Here is a 24635-nt window from a genome sequence, read left to right as displayed (position 1 = left end):
TGTCTTGTTTTTTCTTATCTTTGAGCTCTGTTGTGGTCTACATTCTGCATTCTTCAGTCTGTCTGGAGTCTTTTGTGGAGATAGCTATCTTCCTGATAAAGATCTAACTTAAAAAGTCATCTCCTTTACTCCCACCCATGTCTTTGGCAGAATATTGGCTTCTTTGACTCAGTAGAATGTCAGTAAACATCTTATTTGGCTGCAGCACTACACTATTAGATATAAAATTCAACCATTGTGTTCCTAATGTCACAAAGGCTACAGATGGATAATTGTTAAATTGTAGTCTTCTAAACTCTCCAGTCTTTTTTTGAAAAAATTTTTAACATTTTATTTATTTTTGTGAGACATGGAGAGAGAGAGAGACAGATTATGAGCAGGAGAGGGGTAGAAAGAGGAGACACAGAATCTGAAAGAGGCTCCAGGCTCTGAGCTATCAGCACAGAGCCTGATGCGGGGCTCGAACCCACAAACTGTGAGATCATGACCTGAGCTGAAGTAGGCCACTTAACTGACTGAGCTACCCAGGTGCCCCTAAACTCCCCAGTCTTTAAAGGACTTTAAAACATTCACGGTGCTTTCAAGATGGAGTTGGATTCTTATGAGTCTTCAAACATTATTTTTATAGCCATCAGGCTATAATTTTGGTCATGCTGTGTATAGGGATAGATGGATAGAATTCAAATCAAATACAGAAAAATAGCCTGTTTAAGGAACCTCAGTGTAAAGTCTAGTGTGGAGAGAAGACAAAGAACAGAGAATTTAAATGGTGCTCCATTGAAATGGTGACAGACATTTCATCAGATAGTTTACTTCTGTTGCACACAGGTGCCGAAAGGCTTTGTTTGAATGTGAATCAATCAATACTTGCCTAAGTTACTGCTGACCAACAGGAAAGTTTCTCCCAGCTGTGAGTTTAGATAGAAACTCTGGTAGCCGGAACTTCAGGTTGCCTCCAGTGATGCGGTGATTGTGTTTGCCAGCGTGGAAAGACTGAGCCATACATACTGATGAAACTAAGAATCACATATCCCATAATCCAAAGACAAGTGCAGAGAAACTTTACTGATGAATGACACCAGGCCTTGGCTCCAGTGGACGTTGGAGATTATTGGGGGACGAATGATGTGAAATAGGAAAATTAAAAGCAAGCTGTTAAGTGCTACCAACTCAATATAAACAAAGCACCAAAAGTCAACAAAAAATGAAAACCATGATCTTTGCCTGATGGGAATGAAGTTGTGAAACTATCTTCTGACCAGACATAGAGAACCCAGTCAGTGTATGCAAAACCAGCTATTTACAATTGTGGATGTAAGAAAGGTGTTAGGAACTGTAAATAAAATTTTTTAGAAACCCTTTCATGCAACTTGTGGCTGGAGAGTGTGGAGAATATGTGCCGGATGGTTGATTCAGGTAGAAGTCACCAGTGGGGTTCTTACTGTGTGAATGGAATAAAGTTTGTCAGATAATTTGTGTCAGTATAGGAGCTGGCTGAAGATAGTTTTTGTGAAGTATTTATATATACCAATTCAGTCTATATTTCTCTCTACCTTTCATCTTCTAACAATGTTAATTTCCACTTACTTGCAGGTTAAAAGCCTGTAATTCTTTCTTTGTTCTGGGGAGCTCAATTATCTTTAAAATATGAGCTTCCTCTAGCAGCAGTAGTCAAGGGGAAATAAAAGAATGGATGTTAAAACAGTGGAATTGGAAGACAAGAATGAGGAAGGGAGGCTGTAGAAGAAAAAACATGACAGTGCTTTGCACTATTTCAAGGGTAAAAATGAAAGTATTTCATTAACATGTACTTAGATAATTGTACATTCTTATAGTGCATATTTAAATTCAGATCTGAAAAAAGAACCTACCTACATCACAGGATTTTGCATCATCTTAAAGAATATCTTAATTGGTCCATCTGGCATTTGAAATAATGCTCTACTTATTATAAAGCAGGTGTTAGACATTTTTGAATATTCTATCCTTAATTAAAGCTTAAAGAAAGTAAAATTACATTTTCTATTTTAAAAGTTAAAAATCTAAAATTACTAGACATGAATGACAAAATGTATGGAATCATATGATTTTTCAGATTAGATTACAAATCAGATATTATCTCTTGACCTTTAATTTTTAACCTATTTTCATTTTGAATTTAAGAAATGTAATAGATAGGAGTCAGTGTTTGGAGGTCATTTACATTCAAACTTTATTTATCCTAATTGAGAAAATTAAGTATATTCTTCAATATGATGTAGTTCAGTAAGCACATTTGAACAGAAAGTTCACCATAGATTTGACTTTGGATTAGGGACTTTTTCCAAAGGCAATGAATCTATAATTTGGTACCTCAAAGGAAATTGCATTAAAAATGTGCAGCCTTTATTAATAAATAGATGCTTTTTAAAAACTTCTTTTGGAGAGTCCTGGGTGTCTCAATCATTAAGCATCCAACTTTGGTTTATGCCATGATGTCCCAGTTTGAGCCTGTTTTAGGCTCTATGCTGACAGTGCAGAGCCTACTTGGGATTCTCTCTCTTTTCCCCTCTCCCTGCCCCTTCCTCACTCACTCATTATCTCTCAAAATAAATACATAAACTTAAAGTTCTCTTAGGACCCTCTAAGCTTAGATTCTGCCACAGTTTGCCAGGATTTTGAAAAGAGTTTAGTGATCATTCAGAGAATCTATACTCTTCCTATAAAAAGGAAAATCAACTTGGTTTGAGTCTTTCTTAATGCCTCTATGGAGAAGATCATAAAGACAGGATTATGATGGTACTATTTCAGTATACAACAGGTTAAACAGCAAAATGTAAAGACTGTGAATCAAATCTAAGACTGAAAGCTTGAGTGGAGGTCTCTAGGGTTATTTTTTAAAAGTTTATTTATTTTGAGAGAGAGAAAAAGAATGTGAGTACATGCATAGGGGAGGGGCAGAGAGACAAAGAATCCCAAGCAGTCTCTGTGCTGTCAGTGCAGAGCCCCACACAGGACTCAAACTCACAAACCAAACCATGAGATCATGACCTAAGCTGAAACCGAGAGCCAGACACAACTGACTGAACTGCCCATATACCCCTTGAGGTAATTTTTGATAAACACTATTCAAAACTATTAAGGTTTAGTTAAAAAATAGATTTAAATAAGGACCTAGCTCCTATGTTAAAGAACAATTAAAACACTTCAGCTCCACTTGTATGCATGAATTCTCTCCACAGATTGGCTCTGGAGGGGTGCCTGGGTGGCTCAGTTGGTCAAGCCTCTGACCATTGAATTTGGCTCAGATCATAGTTTCATCCTTGTTGAAATCAGCCGTGCTTTGGCCTCTATACTGACTGTGTGGAGCCTGCTTAGAATTCTCCCTCTCCCTCTGTATCAGCCCTACCTATCTTGTGCTGTCTCTCTCTCAAAATAAACAAACTTTAAAAAAAATTGGCTCTGGAAGGGACCACAAGCATCAAAATAAAGAGTCATTAGGCAAAATTCTATGCAAGGAAATAGGCACATGTAATGACGTGGACAGAGTTTCTATTTTCTGGAATCGTATTCTGAAAAGGAACTGGAAACTTCCATCAGTGTTTTTGGATGTCAGAGAAAAAAATTGATACTCTGAGAAATAAACCTTATATCAAATTTGTACATAATATACAAATGGCATTATTAATTTAGTCTAGATGATACAATTAAGATTCAAAGTAATTTCAGTAGGCTTTCAAAATTTAATAAAGACTGTAGATTGTAAGTAATGACATCAAAAATACAGAATTAGGAAAGAAGTGGTTTAAAAGAACCTTATTGGCTGGGGAGAGTGAGGGACACAAATCATGAGAGACTATTGAATACTGAAAACAAACCATGGACTGAAGGGGGAGGGGAAGGGAGGGAGGGGATAATGGTCATGGAGGGGGGCACTTGTGGGGAGAGCACTGGGTGTTATATGGAAACCAATTTGAAAATAAACTATTAAAAAAAAAAAGAACCTCATCAGAATAATATACAGTGAGTCTTAAGTCAGTTTGACTAGTTCATAAGAATTAAATGAATATTTGTTGATAAGCAAAGCACCTTGCTAAGTATCTCCAAAGTACAAAAAAGAGAATGCTTTAATCTTGTCCTTAAGATATCTACATATGTGTAAATTATTTATGTGCACTGATATTCATAGATAAAATACACAGTAATCTGTCGTATGATTGAATGAACTAAAGTTAAATCAATGAATGGAGACACATGACAAAACTAATTCTATTTTAAGAGAATTTTTTATAGAAAGTTAGCTTTAGGATGGATCTTAAAAAAGTTGTTTTCAAAAACTAGGTATAAAATAATATTCCAGGCGAGCTCTATCCAATAGAACTTTCTGTGATGATAGAAATATTTTATAACTATTATCTATTGTGGTAGCCACATAGTTCTCACTATTTCAAGTAAACTTGAAATGTTTGAACTGAATTTTAAAATTTAATTTTTATTAATTTAGATTTAATGGCTACCATGTTGAGCCCCCCGATTCTAGGCAGAGAAAGCAGCATGAGCAGATGCACTGAAGATGGGGAGCATGAGAACTTGCTTTGGTGGTGGCTTCTTCTCTGGTCTGGAGTAAAGTGGATGATGAAGTGCAAGGTAAGATTGAAAGAAAAGGGCTCAGTAATGATGACACTTGAAGTGAGGTTTGTGAGTAAATGGTCAAGAAAGAATTCTTGAGACATCTTTGGTGAAAAAGGTGATTTTATTAAAGCGCGAGGACAGGACCCGTGGGCAGAGAGAGCTGCACTGGGGTTGTGAGAAGCTACTGATTATATACTTTCAAGTTTGTGGAAGGAGAGGAGGTTAAAGATAACGTAGGTCTCCAGGGAGTTTCTGGGTGTTGAGAGCAGGATCTCGCAGGACCCTGAAGATTAACTGTTGTCAAAGTAAGGTTGCTTTAGTTTTTAAGGAAGTGTAAACATTAAGGCATCAAGGCGACCATTGACATCTTGGGGAGTGTCACATCCTGCAGGTCTCTGACACCTATCAAAGGGCTGCAGTCTGTAAGGGGATTTAATTTAAACTACATTTTTCTTGCCTTTGTTTCTCTCGTCAGTAAGATTTTGGAAGATTTTGCCTATTAGGCCATTATAGAAGAGGCAATGAAAATTTTTGAACAGATTTGAGTCAAGCCCAACCCTGTGTTTTAGGAAGAAAACTTGTAGTAGTGTGAGTCAAACCAAAGTGATCAGAAAAATGGTTCCTATAATGTTTATAAAAATGGTTTTAAGATATTATACTAAGACAAAAGAAGAAAATACAATTCAGAGATATACATATCATATTGCCTTAATTTATTTCCTCAAACTAAGGAGGGACCATGTGAGTAAAAATTACAAGGGCAAGTGGCCATTTTTGAGGGTTGCTGGAAGAGGGAGGAAAGTGACCAGGAAAAAGATGGCAGCAAATATTAGATGTGTGATCAGGCCAGGTATTCATCTAAGGGGGTGGCTGAAGTTCATTACTAGGGAAGACTCTGGGGGATGGTATAGAATGTATGCCTCAAAATTATCTCAGTAAAAGAGCAAGGGCTCTGAGACATTTATACACAATTCCCATCAATCTCTGGTTGATGGGTATTTCCAGGGGATGCCAATTACCCAGGACTTCTGGCTTACTGTATGTTTGGATGGAATAGTTTTCCATATTTTCAGGAAAACAAAATCCTCAGGACCAGAGACGCAGATAATGGGATTTGGAAGCCCTTGGGAATATACTGAAATGGCACCACTCAAAGAATGTAGTCAAGGCTCTGACAATGTCTGCTATATATATATATATATATATAGCATCATGCTGGGTGCCACAGGATTGATAAAATGTTAAAAGATCTGTAAACATTCAGGTTTACTTCTTAAATATGAAGGTAGATGGTATTCAAGTAAAAAAAATCTAAGAGTGATAAAAATACATTTGTATTGAAAAAGAAATACGTATGTAGAATACTAACATGTATGAGAACATAGATGAGATGATGGACCGTTCCCAGTTGAGGCAAACTGTGTTGTTTTAGGGGCCAGTGGCTCTCAGAAAGTTGTCCACAGTTCTTTGGAGTCCTGCCAACTTTCCACAGTACGCTCCACTTTTGAGAAATACATAAGGTTTATTGTTTCTTTAATTGAGAATACATTGTTATGAGCTGAAAGTGAGAGAGGGGACAGCATATTGTGAAGCCAGGTATTTGAAAATGTCTTTATTGTATATAATGTGAGAACCCGGCTCCATGAACATAGGCAAGAATTCGGTCAGTGAAATGAAGCTTTAACTTAAACTCTGACACAGTATAAGGCAGTCAATCTTAATGATTAGGTAACTGAAGATGCTTTTATAGACATAAGGAGTTATTTTTGTTCTGTAGTAATGACAACATTTTTACTTTTTCCTGATGTTTTGATGTGGCTTGAATCCCTTTATCACTTTCTTTGTCACCAGAACTCTAATATTCTAAAGTGTACTAGAAAACAAAACAAAACAAAAACAGTTGAGAAATGTAGGCTACTGTGCGGAATGTGTATGTGTGTTATACAGATGTATCGTTAAGTCCTTGTGAACTTTTTAATGAATATTAACAATCTTAAAAATATTTTTTTATTATTGAAGGCACAGTAAATCAGGAATTTTCTTGACTTGGTTACTGTTGATTTTACCAACAGACACAGAAATATGAGTAAGATCCATTTCATTACAAGTTAGCTGTAAAATGATGGCCAGTATAGGTCTTACACGATCAAAACTGCAATAACCAGGGGCTTACCTCTTACAAGCAATGTATTTTCTAGTGAATCAAAGACGCTATTTTGCTAAAAGTTAGAAGTTGAATGGACATTTTATTATAGTTCATGGGCCATGAGTCATTATTGTTATTAACCCTGGTGCTCTGGCACTTTCTGTATCAACTCTGTAGAAGTGGATAGTCTTCTGTTGATATTAGGTGCTTCATTTTTGAGTATAGATTTCTTCACAATTCATTGGCTATTAATGCATATTTCTGCCCTTAACATGGAATGTTGAGAAAGTGTGCTTCAAAACATCTCAAACAAGCAAAAAAATCTCAAACTTACTGCATATCAATAACCACCAAAATTTTAATTGATCTAAATACTATGTATGAAAGATTACTTGAAGATATAGTACATTTTCTTCCATGTAGTCTGTCAGTCATTTATTTGCCACATTCACATTTTTCCATGTCAAACTGCCACCTGTACTTAATATAATTCTTTAAAATAGCTCTATTTATTTATCTGAATTTATTTTAAAAGGAAATGTATGCCACTACTGAAAATAGACCATGAAGTTAATTTACTAAATAAAAGGTAATTTGTAAAAAATATAAAACACAGTTACTACAAATAAAATTAAAATAAAAATGAAATCAATTTCATATAAATAAAAACCAATTTTTTCAAGCTATAAAATTAAGTACCTGAAAATATGTACCTAAATGAGAAGAATGTAATTATATATGACCCGTCAGTAATAAGTGAGATAATCCATTTGATGTGCTTAGATTAAGAAAAAATATAATATGTTCAATATGAGCCATTCTTGCCTTTTTAATTTGTTTGTTATTAACCAGAATTAAGAATCATGTGTATATGTTGTTGAATAGAATAAAGTCATTAACTCCCTTCTCTAATGCTGTTGAGTTCCTAAAATACCCAAAGAATTAGGATTCTTAGCTTAGAATTCCTAAAAGATTAGTCTCTATTGATTCAAAAAGCTGTCTAAAGTGATTTTCAAAATCTTATTCTATATGTATCAGGTTATTAGGATGTGTCTGCAAAATAAAGGTAAATGCAGTTTACTTATTCAGTACTACAATCTAGCTTGGGAATATATAAATGAATTTTACTACTACCATTATCAGGTATTATAGGAGCCTCTTTTAATATTCAAAATATTTTCTCAATGTTTTATTTATTTTTGAGAGAGAGACAGACAGAGCATAAGTGGGTAAGGGACAGAGAGAGGGACACACAGAATCTGAAACAGACTCCAGGCTCTGAGCTGTCAGCACAGAGCCTGACACAGGGCTTGAACCCGGGAACAGTGAGATCATGACCTGAGCTGAAGTCAGATACCCAACCGACTAAGTCACCCAGGCACCCCAATGTTCAAAATATTTTTAATGAATTTTCCCGGAAGTTATCCAGAGAGAAAATGATCCCAATTCTCAGAGTCAAATGAGTCAAATCATACAGTGGATGATTTTTCATCTTTATGTATTCTTTCCATTTTCTTCAGCAGTTGATCTTCCCAGTATTTCCCATATGTATGGTTGTGCAACATAGGATTTGTACTTCCAGGCCTTCTTTGTAGCTAGATTTGCTATTTTGACTATTCTGATCAGTAGAATCCATGTGGAAGAAAAGGTATATTTAACTTCCAGAAAATGTGCTTAGAGAAGAAATGTCCTTCCTCTGTATTTTTTTCTCCTTCCTTCTGGCTGGCATGCATATGTGATAGTTTGAGCTAGACTAGCTATCTTGGACTATGAGATGGAAACCAGGATTCAAAAATGATCAGAGAGGAACCAGAAGCTGGAATTACAAATCAAAGGAAGACAAACCTGTGCTGGATTTTCCTTTCCCCTTCCTTCCAGCCTCCCTTTCAAACCTAAGCTCAAGCCACTTGCCCACCAGCCTAGCATTGCCTGGACCATGGCCTTCAGTGATGCTGACATGCAAAAGCGCATGAAGTGTATGATGGCTTTTTTTTTTTTTAACAAGAAGCCGAGAATGCAGGAAAAAAAATAGATGAGAAGGTATAGGAAGACTAACATTTAAAAAGGTCATCTTGTGCAAACCCAAAAAATGAAGATTATGAAACACTATGTGAAGAAAGAAAAGCAGATTGAGCAGCAGAGGAAGATTCACATATCCAATTTGGGGAATCAAGCAAGGCTCAAAGTTGTCTGAGTGAGAGATGACCTCACTACAGACCTACTAAATGAAGCAAAACAGGGGCTCAGCAAAGTGATAAAAGATATAACCAGGTACCAGGTGTTGTTGAATGAACCAATCCCTCCAAGGTTTGTACCAATTATTAGAGCCCCAAATGATTGTTCCTTGCAGGAAACAGGATTTCCCTCTGGTAAAGACTGCAGTGCAAAAAGTGATTCCCATTCACAAATTGCCACCAAAAAAGATGTTGAGGTTCACATTGATCAGGATGACTACCTGCCTGAGGAAATAGTTGGTGGAGTTGAGATCTATAAGGGGATCATAAAATAAAAGTTGCCAGTAGTCTAGAAAGCTGGCTAGATCTCATTGCCCAGCAGATGATGTCCCCAGGATAGGGAGCCTTAGTTAGTGTAAAAGCCCACAGGAAGTTTTTGGACTAAACATTTGGTAGAGGTGGAGTTGATCCACGGCTCTACTGCTATCGTGTAGAAGTTTCTGATATTTGAAGAAGTGTGGCTTTTTCTTCACTGTCCTAGTATTCTGTATTTATGAGTGCATTCCCTTATATTGTTAATGCCCTTGGCCTAATTGTTAACAGAGATAGTTTCACTTAATATGATCAGGAAACCTCTTTGTAGCTAATCTGAAAGCAACAAAGTTTTCATTTCCTTCTGTAGCATGAAGGGAAAGGTATCAGATGGTGGTTACTTGGAGTCTCCGCTCTTTCTTTGGTTTCAGTTCTCCAGTCTAGAAGGTGACGCATATGATGTTCTCCAGCATCAAGTCTCTGCTCTTTAGGCTTAAAAGGCACAAGGCATGTATTTCTTCTAGCAATAGGAGCTTCACTTTTAACTTATTTGGGCCTAGAAGTGTTCTTCATCTGCAAATATGATTTAAAATCTAAGGCATGAATGTTTTATTTATTAAGAAAAAAGGTATATATGGGAAAAAATGGTTTGAAAAAGACTCTACATCTCTCTTACTGATAACTGTGAAATCCTTGGACCAACAATTTTCTGCCAACATTTATGCATGAGAAAAGTAAGCATTTATTTTTAGCCAATATTATTTTTGTGTTTTCTGTCACTAAGATAAGTCAGACGATCACAAGAGGAACAGCCTCCTTTCCATTTTGAAACTGTTTCCTACACATAGTTGTATAGTTGGAATTTTGATATAAACTTGCCTTAAGCAAATAAAGGAAGATTTAACGAATGACCAAGTTAAATCTGTAATATATACACATGCCAGGGTCTATTACTTTTATATGAGTGGTCATGTAGATTCAAGATTTCATCTAAAAAATTACAAGGGTCTTCTTACAACTTGAATAGATATATAAGAGCATTTCCCATGGAAACCCAAAGAACTTCAGTATGGAAAAAATGGTCATTCACTCTTATTACCCAAATTTCTACAGAGCTGAGAAAAAAAAATTCAGGAGCTTTACTTTTATGTTTTTGAACCTGTAGAGTTTTATTATATACTGTGTTATTTCTCTTAATTCTTCATGCCTAGTTTACGTTACGGATTTCTTGCATATACGATGGGGAGAAGACTTTTGTAGATTCAGATGCAAGGGTTTAGATACTCTTTTAAAGCAACAGCAGCTTAGCTACCCACACTATTTGGCCAGTTATGTACACCCAGACTATAGTATTAATTATTATGATACTATCAATACAATAATTTACTGGTATTCTGGGTATAACCTAAATGCGTTATAGCATAATTCAGAAAAAACTAATGTTGAATGAGATAAAATAATACTCTTGGAGCTGTGTGGTCACAAGCACATTCCTTCAGTCTTTCTGATTAGGGTCCAACATACTAAGATTTTGTTCTGATTCACTCTAATCGTATGCAGTGACAAACAACCTGGTCAGTGACTTTTAGGCAGAGAGTTTAATTCTTGCTCATTCTACTGTCTCTCATGTCTTTTTCACTTAGAACCAAGGATAACAATGTAACCTTTGCCTAGGACACTGCCATTCTCTTGGTAGAGTGAAAGAGATAAATGGCAAACCATGGTCTGGTTCTTAAAGGTCTACAGAAGTGATACAGGTCACACTTACATTTTTTTGACCAAAGCAGTGCAAATGGATAGACCTAAATTCAGTGCCATTGGGAAATGTAATCCTCCCCAAAAGAACAGCATTGTAAACATGGAAGAAGGTGTTTAAAGATCTAGCCTGTGATCTAATCATTTCATACCAAGGGGATGCTTCAGTCATATCTCCTTGACGGCATCATAACTGAATGTCTGGGTCAGTGGGCTAATGATATTTTCTAGAAAGTCCTTATCTAGAGAAAGTTCTTAATGGTGTTCTCCTGGCTAAAGAATTCTTATAATAAATTAAAACGGATTTATGGAGTTATGAGGTATGGCTCCCTGGAAAATAACACACTAGCTAGTGGGAAATTGGAGATGTTTGATAAACAAAATACTCTCTGATATTGGAGGTAATAACTTATGTACCTCACTTAGAGGTCTTGTCTATTCTTGGCCAAAACTGAAGGTCCACTGTGGAAAGGAAAGAACCCAGGAATCTGCTCAACCTGTCTCAAAAGTGTCTTTGCTTTATCTTGATTATCTGCATCCTTGAAATTTTTAGCAGAATCTGATTTGGGGTATGATGATTGACCCATTTGGGTTTAATTTGACAACTCAGTCTTTTGTGTTACTCAACAAAATATATGGCCATACATGATATCAGTCCAATGAAGAGGAAGCAAATATTTCACTAATGCAATCAACCAGGCTTATTGTGCTTATTGATATATTTAGATTTATTACTAGCTTCTTATTCTATTTGTTTTTAATGTTTTTCTGGGGCATCTGGATGGGTCATTCAGTTAAGCATCTGACTCTTGATTTCGTCTCAGATTGTGATCTCACAATCATGAGACTGAGCCTCAATCCTGACCCTGAACCCTGCCTAGGGCTCCATGCTGGACATGATGTCTGCTTAAGATTCTCTCTCCCTCTTCCTTTTCCCCTCCCCTACTTGCATGTGCTCTCTCATGCGCTCTCTCTCTCTGTATGTGTATATATATATATTTAAATATATATATTTAAAATAAAATACTTTTCACTGTGTACATGTTTTCTTTTTGCTTTCTGTTTCATCAATATTTATTCCTGTTTTGCTGATTTGGAATTTATATTTTATCTCTGGGATTTACTGGCAACCAGTGATTTTTTTTCTTTTATACAGTCTTCATAATTTTACCTTTTCCAAATGTCATATAGTTAGAATCATACAGTATGTAGCCTTTTTGGACTGTCTACTTTCACTTAGTAATGTGCCCTTTAAGATTTCTCCATGCCTTTCTATGGTTTGATAGCTCATTTCTTTTTCGTGCTGAATAACATTCCATTGTCTACTGAAGAACATCTAGGTGGCTTCTGAGTTTTGGTAATTATAATTAAAGCTGCTATATGTATTTGTATGAAGGATTTTGTGTGGATGTATTTTCAATTCATTTAGTTAAATATAAAAAATGCAATTGTTCTATCATATGATAAAAGTACATATTTAGTGTTGTGAGAAACCACCAAACCATCTTCCAAAGTGACTGTAACATTTTGCATTTCCACCAGCAATAAATGAGAGTTTCTATCACTTTAATATCCTCACCAGCACTCGGTATTATCATTATTTTAGATTTTAGCTTTTCTAATAGGTGTGTAGTGGTATGTTGTTGTTGTTTTAATTTGCAGTTCCCTAATGACACATGATGTTAATGATTTTATCATATGCTTATTTGCCTTCAGGATATCTTCTTTGGTTATATAAAACTGTTCTGATTTTTTTCCTATTTGTAAATTGGATTGTGTGTTTTCTTATTACTGGATTTTAAGGGTTCTTTATATATTTTGTATACTTATCCTTTTATTATAGATTTTGTATACTTATCCTATTTTTTGCAAAGATTTCCTCTCAGTATATGGCTTGTCTTATAATTCTCTTAACTTTTAAAAAAACGTTTATTTTTGAGAGAGAAACTGCAAGGGGGGGCAGAGTCAGAGGGGGACAGAGGATCTGAAGCAAGTGTGTTGACAGCAAAAAGCTGGATGTGGGTCTCAAATTCACAAACCATGAAATCATGATCTGAGCTGAACTCAGATGCTTAACTGACTGAGCCACCCAGGCACCCCTCTTAACGTTGTTTTTTATAGGGCAGGAGTTTTTAATTTAATGATGTTCATCTTATTTTTTTCATTCATGAATTATGTTTATGGTGTTGTATCTAAAAACTCATCAAAAAATTTAAATTCACTTAAGTTTTATTTTATGTTATCTTCTAGGAGTCTTATAGTTTTGCATTTTACGTTAGGTCTGTGGTTCATCTTACTTTTGGGGAAATGTGTAAGGTCTATGTCTACATTGATTGGTTAATGTAGCTGTCCAGTTGTTTCAGCACCAATAGTTGAGAAGACAACTGTTTCAGTCAGCTTGAGCTGCCATAACAAAATACCTTAGACCGAGTGGCTTAAAGAACAGATTTTTATTTTTCAATTTAAACAGTTTTTATTTTATTAAGAGATCAAATTTCAACAACAGATTTTTATTTTTTATTATTTTAATTTTCTCACATTTCTGGAGGCTGGAAGTCCAAGTCAGGGTAACAGCATGGTATGTTTCTGGTGAGACCTCTCCCCCTGGCTTTTCTGTGGATCATGTAGTATTGTTTGATCACATCACTTCTTTATGCACATGCAGAGAGAGAGAGAGAGAGAGCAGTCTCTCCAGCATCTTTTCTTATAAGGGCACTAATCCGGTAGAACCAAAGTTCTATCTTAATGATCTCATTTAATCTTAATCATTTTCCTGAAGACCTTATCACATGATGGAAATTGTTAGGGCTTCAGTGTGTGATTGATAGAGGCCACAATTCAGTCCATAGCAATAATTATCCTTTTTCCATTGAATGGCCTCTGCTCCTTTGTCAAAGATCAGTTGACTATATTTGTGTAGATGTTTTCTGGGATCTCCTGTCTATTCCATTGATCTATTTGCCTATTCCTTGGCCACTACCACACTGTCTTTATTACTGTAGCTTTTTGTAAGTCTGAAAGTTGAATAATATCTGTATATATGTATAATATATATGGCATATAGACCTGGCAAAGATATAATCTCCATAAAAGATATGGATGTGTATATATTGCTTATTTCTTATGGTATGTGCCTTCTAGTTCTTTGCTTATTACATATTATTTATTTCTTTGATTATTTCTAGTTCTTTGCTTGTGTGTGTGTTTTTGATTTTTGTTTTTGTTTTTTTTACTTGACCTACTAGGTTTTCAGATACATGTAAGCTCTCCAATTAATATTGATTATCATATTTCTGTGTTTTCATTAGAATGTTTAAATAGCTCAAGGCTGTAATTCTAGTTGCTTTTATATTTATAATTATTATATATTCTTGAATTGTTGTTTATTTTTTCTACCAAATAAGCTTTTTCCATATTTTATATTTTTTATTTTATAATATATTTTCATTGATATTAAAATTGAGCTGGTATTAATTCAGCCACCTGAGTGGCTCAGTTGGTTACGTGTCCAACTTCGACTCACGTCATGATCTCATGGTTTGTGAGTTCGAGCCTCACATTAGGCTCTATGCTGACAGCTCAGAGCCTGAAGCCTGCTTTGGATTCTGTGTCTGCCTCTTTCTGTCCCTCCCCTGCTCAACTCTATTTGTCTCTCAAAAAATAAACATTAAAAAAATAAAATAAAATAATATTCTTCTTTTTACTCATATATTCCCTCTACATGGGCACAGCACATGTGTCATTTTTCCTTGGTAATAACTTATGTACCTCACTTAGAGGTCTTGTCTATTCTTGGCCAAAACTGAAGGTCCACTGTGGAAAGGAAAGAACCCAGGATGCTTTTTTATAGCTTTTATGTTAAGTTTAGGACTCATCAGATTCCTTCTAGTTTTTTATAAGATTAAACTTACACAAGGGTGTAAGAACCCCATGATATTTTATTGCCCCAACAAGTATTGGAAGAAAATAATTCAGTAATTCTCTTTTTACTTATATAGCCTATTTTACAACCTATTGTACTTTTTTTAATTTTTCAGTGACAGTAAATGCATTAATCAGGGATCTTCAAAGAAACAGAACCACAATAGGTAAGTGGATGGATGGATTGATGGATGGATAGATTGATTTTTAGAGGGAAGATATATATAGATATATAGACAGATGTAGAAGGAATTTGAGTGTGTATTCATTCTAAGATATTGGTTAATTCTAAGGTATCATAAAGTGATTTACTTATTTTTCATTTTTTTAATGTTTATTTATTTTTGAGAGACAGAGCATGAGTAGGGGAGGGGCAGAGAGAGAGGGAGACACAGAAGCTGAAGCTGGCTCCAGGCTCTGAGCTGTCAACTTGAACTCATGAACTGCAAGATCGTGACCTGAGCTGAAGTTGGCCGCCCAACCGACTGAGCTACCCAGGCGCCCCAAGAGATTTAGTACAAGATACTGGCTCATGCAGTTATGGAGTCTGAGAAGTTCCACAACCTGCTGTCTGTAAACCGAACACCCAGGAAGGCTAGTGGTATAGTTCTAAAGCCAGAGAGCCAGAGAGCTGATGGTTATGAGTCTCAAGGTCTGAGAACCAGGAGTGCCAAAGAGAGGAGGAGAATGATGTCTCAGTTCAAGAAGTCAGGAGAGAGAGAGAGAGAAACTGAGAGAGAAACAGAGGGTGAGAGAGACAGAGAGAATCCTCCCTTCTGCCACCTTTTTATTCTATTCAGACCCTCAACATAACAGATCACTTAGTCTGTCAGTTCAAATGCTAATCTCTTCCAGAAGGATTCTCACAGTCACACCCAGAAATAATGCCTAACCAGACATGTAGGTATCCCATGATCTAGTCAAGCTGACATATGAAATTATCACACTAAATTATATGTATTTGTGTATGTGTTTATATACAATTCCTAGAAGCAATATTTGCTTGTTAATACTCTGTCTTTTCTTTGTTTCATATGGTGTGATCTGACATTTTTGTTTGTAAACCGTATTTTATTCCTTAAGCATTTTAAACATACCTGTTTTAAATGATCTTTAAAAATGTTTATCTGCACTATTATTATGTTAATTTTTTAAAAAAATGTGTTTATCGGCTTTCCATTAGGATGGTCCATATTTTTTTCTGTGTTTTTAAATTTTTAATGGTAAGTTTATTTTCAGAACCCATTGTTTTCTGAAAGAATATTATGTTTAACAACATAATATTATATTATGTTGCGATATTATTTCTACAAAGCACATTTGCATTTGCCTCTACTGGTGTCCTGTTGGTCTTGCTACTTCTAGAACAGTTTTTATGTTGAGTCTTTACTTGGGTTGCTGCTATTTTCTCACGCTCATAAATGGTTCCTTCGGGTTTTTATCATTTCATGGATTGTTCTTTTATTTGTAGAATCTTATGAAGGTGATAGAATTCTTTTTGCCTTGTTTGTTCCAGTAAGTAATTATTTTTGTCTTCCTTTGGTGAAAAGGGCAGTCATTTGATGCTCTTGGCTTTATAAAATGGGTTCTTTGCTCTCTGACTAGCTTTGGCTTGGGCCTACCACTCTTGTACGCATTGCAATCTTAGCCACACACCTTAAAGTTGACATATGAACTACCCCACATCAGCCACCATGGCAATTTCCACTGATGACTCTGGCTTTAAAGTCCTTATGTTTTCATGGCGCTTGAAGAGTATTTTTTCCCTCAATATCAGCTATCCCTATGATTCTTTTAATTTGATATTTATTCAATATTCCTGTGTTTGGAGTGGGAAAAGTAGCATATCTATGACAGGTCAGTCTACCATACCTACCAGATTACATAAGAATACATTGTTTTTCTTAGAGTGGACTCTGGTACTTTACTCTTTTAGAGCTCGTGCTAACTTTATTTCAGATTTATGTCATTCAAAAGAAAATCGCACTATTACTAAGCAGGTGAGAACTTATGTGTTTATTTTATTCCAGTTACTTTCAAATATATTAGGTTATATGTTTTATCAACTCAGTAAGGTAAGTATATTATATAACAAAGGGAATTGAAATGCAGAAAATTGTTTAAGTCACCATAAAAGCCATAGAGAATCTATAAAGTCTCTTTCTGGATTCTGAGACCTCAAGAACAGTACGCCAAAGCAATGCTGAACTAATAACTTTGTCACCCTCCACAAAAAGTTTATAGCATGACTTGTTAAAATACTAGAAACAGCAGAATTCCTGAAGGTTCAATAGCATACAAAATCATAATTGCTAAGGTTAGCAATTGACATTCATAACTGCTTGAATCACATTCACTTTTTACTGAGGCAAATAGAAAAATTCTTATTTTGGTCTTCATAGTAATAATTATGGCTTAAATTGGTACAGTATAATACACAGTTTAGATGACCTTATCTATATATCTTCTATAGAAACAAAGAGAAAACGTAAATCGTAGTATGAATTTCTATGTATCGGAGATCATTTTAATGTTCTTAATTAAGGAGTGATTCCTTGGGCCGCCTGGGTGGCTCAGAGAGTTAAGTGTCCGACTTTGAGCTCAGGTTATTATCTCACAGTCTCTGAATTAGAGCCCCACGTTGGGCTCTGGGCTGACAGTTCAGAGCCTGGAGCCTACTTTGGATTCTGTGTCTCCTTCCCTCTCTGTACCTCCCCCACTTGCACTCTGTTTCTCTCTCTCTCTCAAAAATAAATAAACATTTTTAAAAATGAAAAAAAGATAGTGATTCCTTGAAACAGTAAATGTTAAATGATATCCTACAGAATCAAAACCTATGTAAACCATTTAAACCTAGAATATCTGAAATAAAGTAATCTTTGAAAAAATAATTGAAATACATTTATCAATAACCTAAAATCTGCTACAGAGTTATAAAAAGTTTGGGTAGTGCAACTCAGAAAACATCTTACAGGAGATGATTTCCAATTACTGCTTAACATTTTGAAATATATCTCCATAATGTTCACACTTGTCATCAACTCGTGATGATGGTGAGGTGGTTCATTCAGGTATATGATCAAATTATACATCTGTGGGGTCCACAGTTGGTTAAAAACAGAGTTTTTAAGAGAGGCTTTAGTCCGAGTCTAGTTTTTCCCTAAGCCTTATTCAAGGAGGCTTAAATTCTACCAAAAACAATCTAAAAAAAAAGACTTTTTTTCTCATCAAGTAACCAGTCTCACTGTTTTAATCCACATGCCTAGATCTGGATTTAAACCAGTTTAAACAGAAGCCTATAATGCAATATATTGTGTTATAATCTTAAGCATGAAGGCCCAGCAATCTTATGCAATTCATATAATTGATTTTGATGAAAATGGCACCCCTTGGAGTTGAACAGATCACAAGCTACACAATTGTTCAAGCTAACCTTGCATTAAAGAAAGGCAATTTATAGTAACCTATAAGAAGAAAGCAAAGAGAAGAAATATGAAGACATAACAGCACTACTGTTGGCTATGGTACTGTGATCTAGGAGGATCATTTCATTTATTTATTATTTATTTGGAAATATTGGAAAAATAGAGAAACTATCCAGACCAAAATCTTGCTGTGGACCATTTAATATTCTCAGTTCTCGAATATCCTCTAGGACAGACACTAAGCTTGTCCTTACTATGAGAGTGGTATTCAGTTTGGAACTTCTGAGCCTGGTTCAGATTGTTGAATCTGAGCTAGGTGGTTCGTACATACTTTCTCATGTAATCATCATGACAAGCATGAGAAGTCTTTTTATTAGCCCTGTATCTTTGTTCAGAGAGCTGAAATTTAGGAATGTTAAGGACTGTCTCATGTTTTGAGGTCTAGGTTTGCCCCAATATCTGTTCTTTCTGCTATGCTTCCTTGTTATGCACTCATGAGAACTTCAAGAATTAGTAGGTTTCATTTTCACTTAATGTGCTGTGAAAACATAATATAAATATGTTATAAAAATATTGACAGGTCTTTGGTAAGATAGGGTCATCTTCTATACTGACGTCACTTTTATTTCAGTTATTCCTTATGCCTTTGCTCATTCAAACTCACCTTTATGCAATTCATATCTGAATTCTTCTCAAGTAAGCAATATATACTTGTCACAAACCATTTCTTTGCCACTCCCTTCTTATTCCTAAAATTTGATTTCCAGCTTCAATGACTTCCTCAAAAAATGATTTTTTTCCTCATCCTTGTTCTATTTGACTTTTATGTAACATTAAATGTATTGATCACCCACTCCTGTTTTTAGCTCCTTTTATTTGCATGACCCTGAAGAAGTCCTATAATTGTCAACTGTCCTTTTGATCACTGATCATCCACGTATCCTGAGCCTCTCTCTTGCTTGCCTTCACTTCACTAATCGGTTTCCCCAGTTGTCTTCTCCTTTTAAGTAGGACTCCCAAGGCTTAATCTTAAACCATAAATTCTCTCTTCTCCATGTGCTTCAGTTACATTGTCACTTAAGTCATAGTCATTAAATCATTTTTATACTAGCAACTTTATTGTTGTCATAATAAATTACTACGCTTTTATAGGTGGTTTAAAACTCTACACGTATATTATCTAGGAGTTGTCTGGGTCTGAAGTCTAGGCACAGTGTCACTCAGTTGGTTCATGAAATAATCCAAACAGTTGTAGGACTGACGTTCCCATTTCCTTGCTGGCTGTTGGCCGGGGACCATTTTCAGTTTTCAGAGACTTCTTCCATTCCTTGGAATGTTACCTCCACCCCCCCAGATACAGTCAGCAGCAGTAGGTGGAGTCATTCTCATGCTTCCAATCTCTCTGACCCCTCCCTTCTGCCTCATCTGTTCTCTGCTTCTCTCCTCAGCGGTATCTCGCCAATTAACTCTTCTGTGGCTCCTGTGATAACACTGAGCTCACCTGAATAATCTATGATATTCTTCTGATCTTAACCTGAAATGACTAGTAGCCTTAATTCCATCTGCAAAATCTCTTTACCAAAATACAGAGATTAATATACCATTGAGTACCCAGGGAGTAGGAATTATAGCTATCTCAACTACTTATGTTTTTAGCCCAACATAAGGCAAATATTCTCAGTTATCAGCAGTGTCCACTTGAGTGTTCTCCCCAAACTAATTATTTTTATCAAGAAAAATCTATTTATTTATTTATTTTTTACCAGCTTTCCTATTCTGCCTGCATAACTGCTCTAAGAGTCTCTCGGGCTCTTGAATTAGAATTCATTTTTCACCTTTTCCCTTTTTCCCCCTATTTCTCAATCTCCTGCATCAGAACTAGGTAATTCTTTTTTCATGATAACTCTCAGCTTAGCCCCATCTCCTTCATGTATGATATCATCCTTTCTCATGTTAACACTGATTGCCTAAATGAATTTAGTGTATATGCCGCCATTAAATGCCAATCTATTATATGCTGGCAAACAAAATGTCCTTAAAGAGTCACTTTTTAATGCTTGGGAACATTAGCACAAAGTTGATTTTCAACCATAATGCTAACCATGTTTGATTTGTCTGAGCATATACAATTTTATATTTATTTCCTTTAGAAAATTCAACCCTGTGTCTTTTAAGTTAGCTATGAGATTTATGTACCCTCTCAATTGTCTTTTGCCATTTTCTGCTCAGGAAAAAAAAAACAACAACAAATAAATATGTTATTGCTTCTAAGAGATGACAGATGACCAGTTCCTAAAGATAATAGATCCTTGATCTTCTCTTGAATTAATGTAAATACTAATTCAATGCAAATAATACATATTTAATTATTTCCATAAAACAGGTACTGATTTAGGACAAGGATAGGATGATAAACTAGTCTGGAATGTTCCAGTTCTTATGATGGAGTTTATAGTCAATTGAGGGAGACAAATTACAAAACTGCTTTCTAATATCACCAAACAAAACAAACCAAAAACTACGTACAGAGATTTTTAGACTGTAATAGCAGAGACTGGATTTTATTCTATATGTGATGAGAAATGACCAAGGGATTAATTTACTAAACACACACACACACACACACACACACACACACACACATACACGATGAGTAAAATATATGTGGAAGTGCAAAAATTACTTCTAAAGATTGGCTTACATATCCCCCAAAGCCACGTTTCTGATTTGTTATACCAGTTAAATAATTGATATATAGAGATTAAAAAGCAAGGGAAACCATTGCTTTAGGCAGGATGTTAGGTTAGTGGTATCATCTTTTAGAGCTCACGATTTAGTCCTCTGCTCACCCAAAGTGATTGCAAACCGAAAGTTTGACTCAGGTCAGTGACACTAACTTGTGACTGATTACAACTAAAATTCCAGCTTGTTACCTCACCATGATAAATGTTTTTCACTCAAGAACCAAGGAGTGTCCAAGTCCACTTCCACATAGTGGGAAAGAAAATCAAACTGAGATAAAAATTGTGCAAACTGAGAAAATGAAAAAAACTACCAGTTATAAATGGGTTAAATGTATTCAAGGGCCAATTTAATATTTGTAAATGGTTAAAGGCACCATGCTATTCATTCTTCTATTTATGTAGTCACAACTGTGTCTTCTACATTGATCCCTGGACTATTCACAATTGAAGCCCTGAACCACTATGTTAGAAATCTTTCTACCCCGAGGCTGCCATGCTATGAGGAAGCCAGGACATATAAAAATGCTACACACAGGTCTTCTCAACAGTGGTCTTAGTGTTCTTTGTCCTAGCTGAATGCTAGAATGGGAGTGAATGAGCTTGAAATGGTCCGAGCCCCACCCATCAAGTTACTCACAGTCTTAGAGTCTTTCTGATTGAAAACTCAGCAACCATGAAGCAAAAACAAAAACAAAAGCAACAAAAATAAACATCTCATTATGGTCTACTTGAGTTCCTGACCCACAGGATCTATAAATATAATGTAATGGGTTGTTTCATGCCATTAAGTTTTGGAGTGATTTGGTATACTATAAAAATACGAGAAAAAGACATAACAAAAATTGTCTCAACTTCTTTTCATAAAATACTGTGACTCTGTTATGGCAGTATGGTGTACTTTTCATACTAACTTGTGTTCTTAAAGATAAATAAAATAAAGTGAATAAAATAAATAAATATAAACATATTAATAAATATATATGAATATATGTGAATATAAATATATATGTGAGTATATATTTTATATATATAAAATGAATAAAAGTTAATTGCATATATAAACTAATTTATTAGAAATTTCTTTATCCAAAATATTTTATTATAACTGCTTTTGCCTTGAATAAGCTACTTAATTATCTCATATTTCTTCCTTATTTTTAGAATGTCTAGCAAAGTGCATGGCACATGTGAGAAACAGTATATATGTGATTATTCTTTTTTTAAATCAGATTTTCTATTCATTTGGTAGATGGCACAAAATAGAGGCAAAAAATTGAAAGGTGATACTTATAGATAAATGGTTTCTACATTTGGAAGTTATTGGGAAACCTCTCTAATGGAATAGAGAATTATTTTTTTCAGGTATTACCTGAAGTCTTATCTACATCTCTCCATACTACAAAAGTGTCAAAGAACTATGGTTGCACTGATTTCTCACTTTTGTTTGAAAAGTGAACAGAAAAGCCTTATACCATCTGAAAGGAAATTAACTGTGAGCATACTAATATAATATGCAATAAAAAGAGAAAACATTTCTGAGTACTTAATATTAGGACAAAAGCAAACTATACTTTTAAGTTCAATTGAATTCATATGCAAGGTTATTATACAATAAGGAGAAAGATTATTCAGTCTCTTTAAATATTGTATGGGATTTTCCTTTGACAATATTCTTTAAACTGTATTATGACTGTTCATAGAGGATATTAGCTGTGCTCCAATACTGTAGGCAGCCTTATTTTAAGGCAACAGCAACCTTGATTAAGGAACTCATCTTGATCAGACTCTTTCTTAGTTAATATGTGAATCATCTTGAAATTATTCTAAGTTCTCCTTTTCTTTTTCATGAATAATTGTGACTGATATAGAAAAAGTAGGTGAACAGATTAAAACGGGAGGATGTTACTTTTGTTGTATTTATGAATAAGTTGAAATTGCAATGTTCAATTAATCGGTCAAACACATTCCTGGCCACTCAACTTCTCAGCTAAATGCTGTGATTCATGATGCCTTACTTATGTCTAATAGGATTGGTCAGGGCTATAAATAGAGTAAAGGTGGACTTGAGCAGAAAACCTCCATATCTTCTGTTGTTTAAGATAAATAGTAGAGAGGAGAGCCAGGGGGAGCGGAGGAGGGAGAGAGAGTTGGGGAGAGAGAGGGATGCAGGACTTGAGAGACTATTGAATGCTGAGAATGAACTGAGGGTTGAGGGGGAAGGGGGAGGGGGGAAAAGGGGTGGTGGTGATGGTGGAGGGCACTTATGGGGAAGAGCACTGGGTGTTGTATGGAAAACAATTTGACAATAAAGTATTATGGAAATAAATAAATAAATAAATAAATAGTAGAGAAAAAACAACCAGCTCTTTGCACAATTGCCATCATACCCCCCACGAGAGTCAACTTTTGATTGTTAAAGTGACAACATGATGTATCTCACTCTGAAATGTCAGTCACACCTCATTACTTTATCTCATTCTTTTGTCCAGCTTTTGGAAGGCAATCTTTCCTCTGGATGGTTTTGCTGATTTGGCAGCTTACATTCGTGCCAACCTTTGAGGACAACCCCTCTTTCCCCTCCTCTCAGATATAGCACTTTTGCCATAAAGCATGTGGTGAATTCCTTCCTTGGAATGCTAGTACTGTTTCACTTTAGTGAGTTTCTCTATTGGATTCACATACTTTTCAAGGAATTTTGGAAAATTTCTGCTCTCTGTGTCTGTCTGTCTGTCTCTGTGTCTCACTGTGTCTTTCTCACACACACATATACCCAGGGTACAGTCATTTGACTTCATGTAAACAATATTATGGATAGAAAAGTAAACTATATTTCCCTGTTTCGAGTTTTGATGTAACATGCTTAAATTTTGCAGTGTTAGTGAAGAAGAATAATAAAAGCACAAAGGCTTTGACTGAGCATATTGTGTTAGTGTTGAAGAATAACTTGCAATTAAACATCTTAAAAGAAACTCCTTACTAATTCTACTATGCACCATTATCAAGAATGAGTCTCATTAACTGCCAAAAACACCCCAGATTTAAAGCCTTTCTTCTAAAATGAACAAAAGGCTGTGAATTATTTTTTTAAAGTATGTGTGCAATCTGTTACTAAAATATCTTTCATTTGTTTACATGGATTTTAAAGTGTTGTAAGTAAATGGGAAGAAAGAGTTTAATAAAAAGGCTATAAAATTGCCTCACCCTGCTGTTAATAACTATCTTTATTGCAATAGTAATATAAGCTGCACTTGCTTAAAAAACTAGTGGTTCACTTGTGGATCTTATCTGAACTTCCTATGCCATGCTTGAATACCTGGACTTATGAGAGTCATTGGAATGTATACTATCTCATAAAACTATCATCACCAGAAACGTTCCCTTTGCTCAAGATCCTATTTTCTTTTCACAACGGGCATAGAGTTTCCCCCTGTATTTTATTAGTCCATAGTTCTAGAATGAAACTAGAGAAATGGTTTTACTTAATATATCAGCTTTTGGCAATAATATTAAAAAATAATCTTCAATAAGCAAAGTCTCCAAGCCGATA

General features: G+C 35.2%; 1 long non-coding RNA gene and 1 pseudogene across 1 annotated transcript in view; both read left to right on the top strand.

The window, feature by feature from the left end:
* The window catches only part of LOC115305636, a 130624-nt gene extending 115538 nt beyond the window's left edge, over positions 1–15086 (top strand). The window contains exons 3-4 of the long non-coding RNA XR_003914906.1: positions 4484–4626; positions 15036–15086. This is a non-coding gene — a long non-coding RNA (uncharacterized LOC115305636). The remainder of the gene's footprint in view (positions 1–4483; positions 4627–15035) is intronic.
* Positions 8694–9376, top strand: LOC115305629 (annotated as a pseudogene).
* Positions 15087–24635: the final 9549 nt, after the last annotated feature.

Source organism: Suricata suricatta, chromosome 2 (assembly GCF_006229205.1).
Source record: "Suricata suricatta isolate VVHF042 chromosome 2, meerkat_22Aug2017_6uvM2_HiC, whole genome shotgun sequence".
NCBI classification, from domain to species: Eukaryota; Metazoa; Chordata; class Mammalia; order Carnivora; family Herpestidae; genus Suricata; species Suricata suricatta.
The sequence above is the reverse complement of the archived record's forward strand: the minus strand, read 5'-3'. Positions and strand labels throughout refer to the sequence as shown.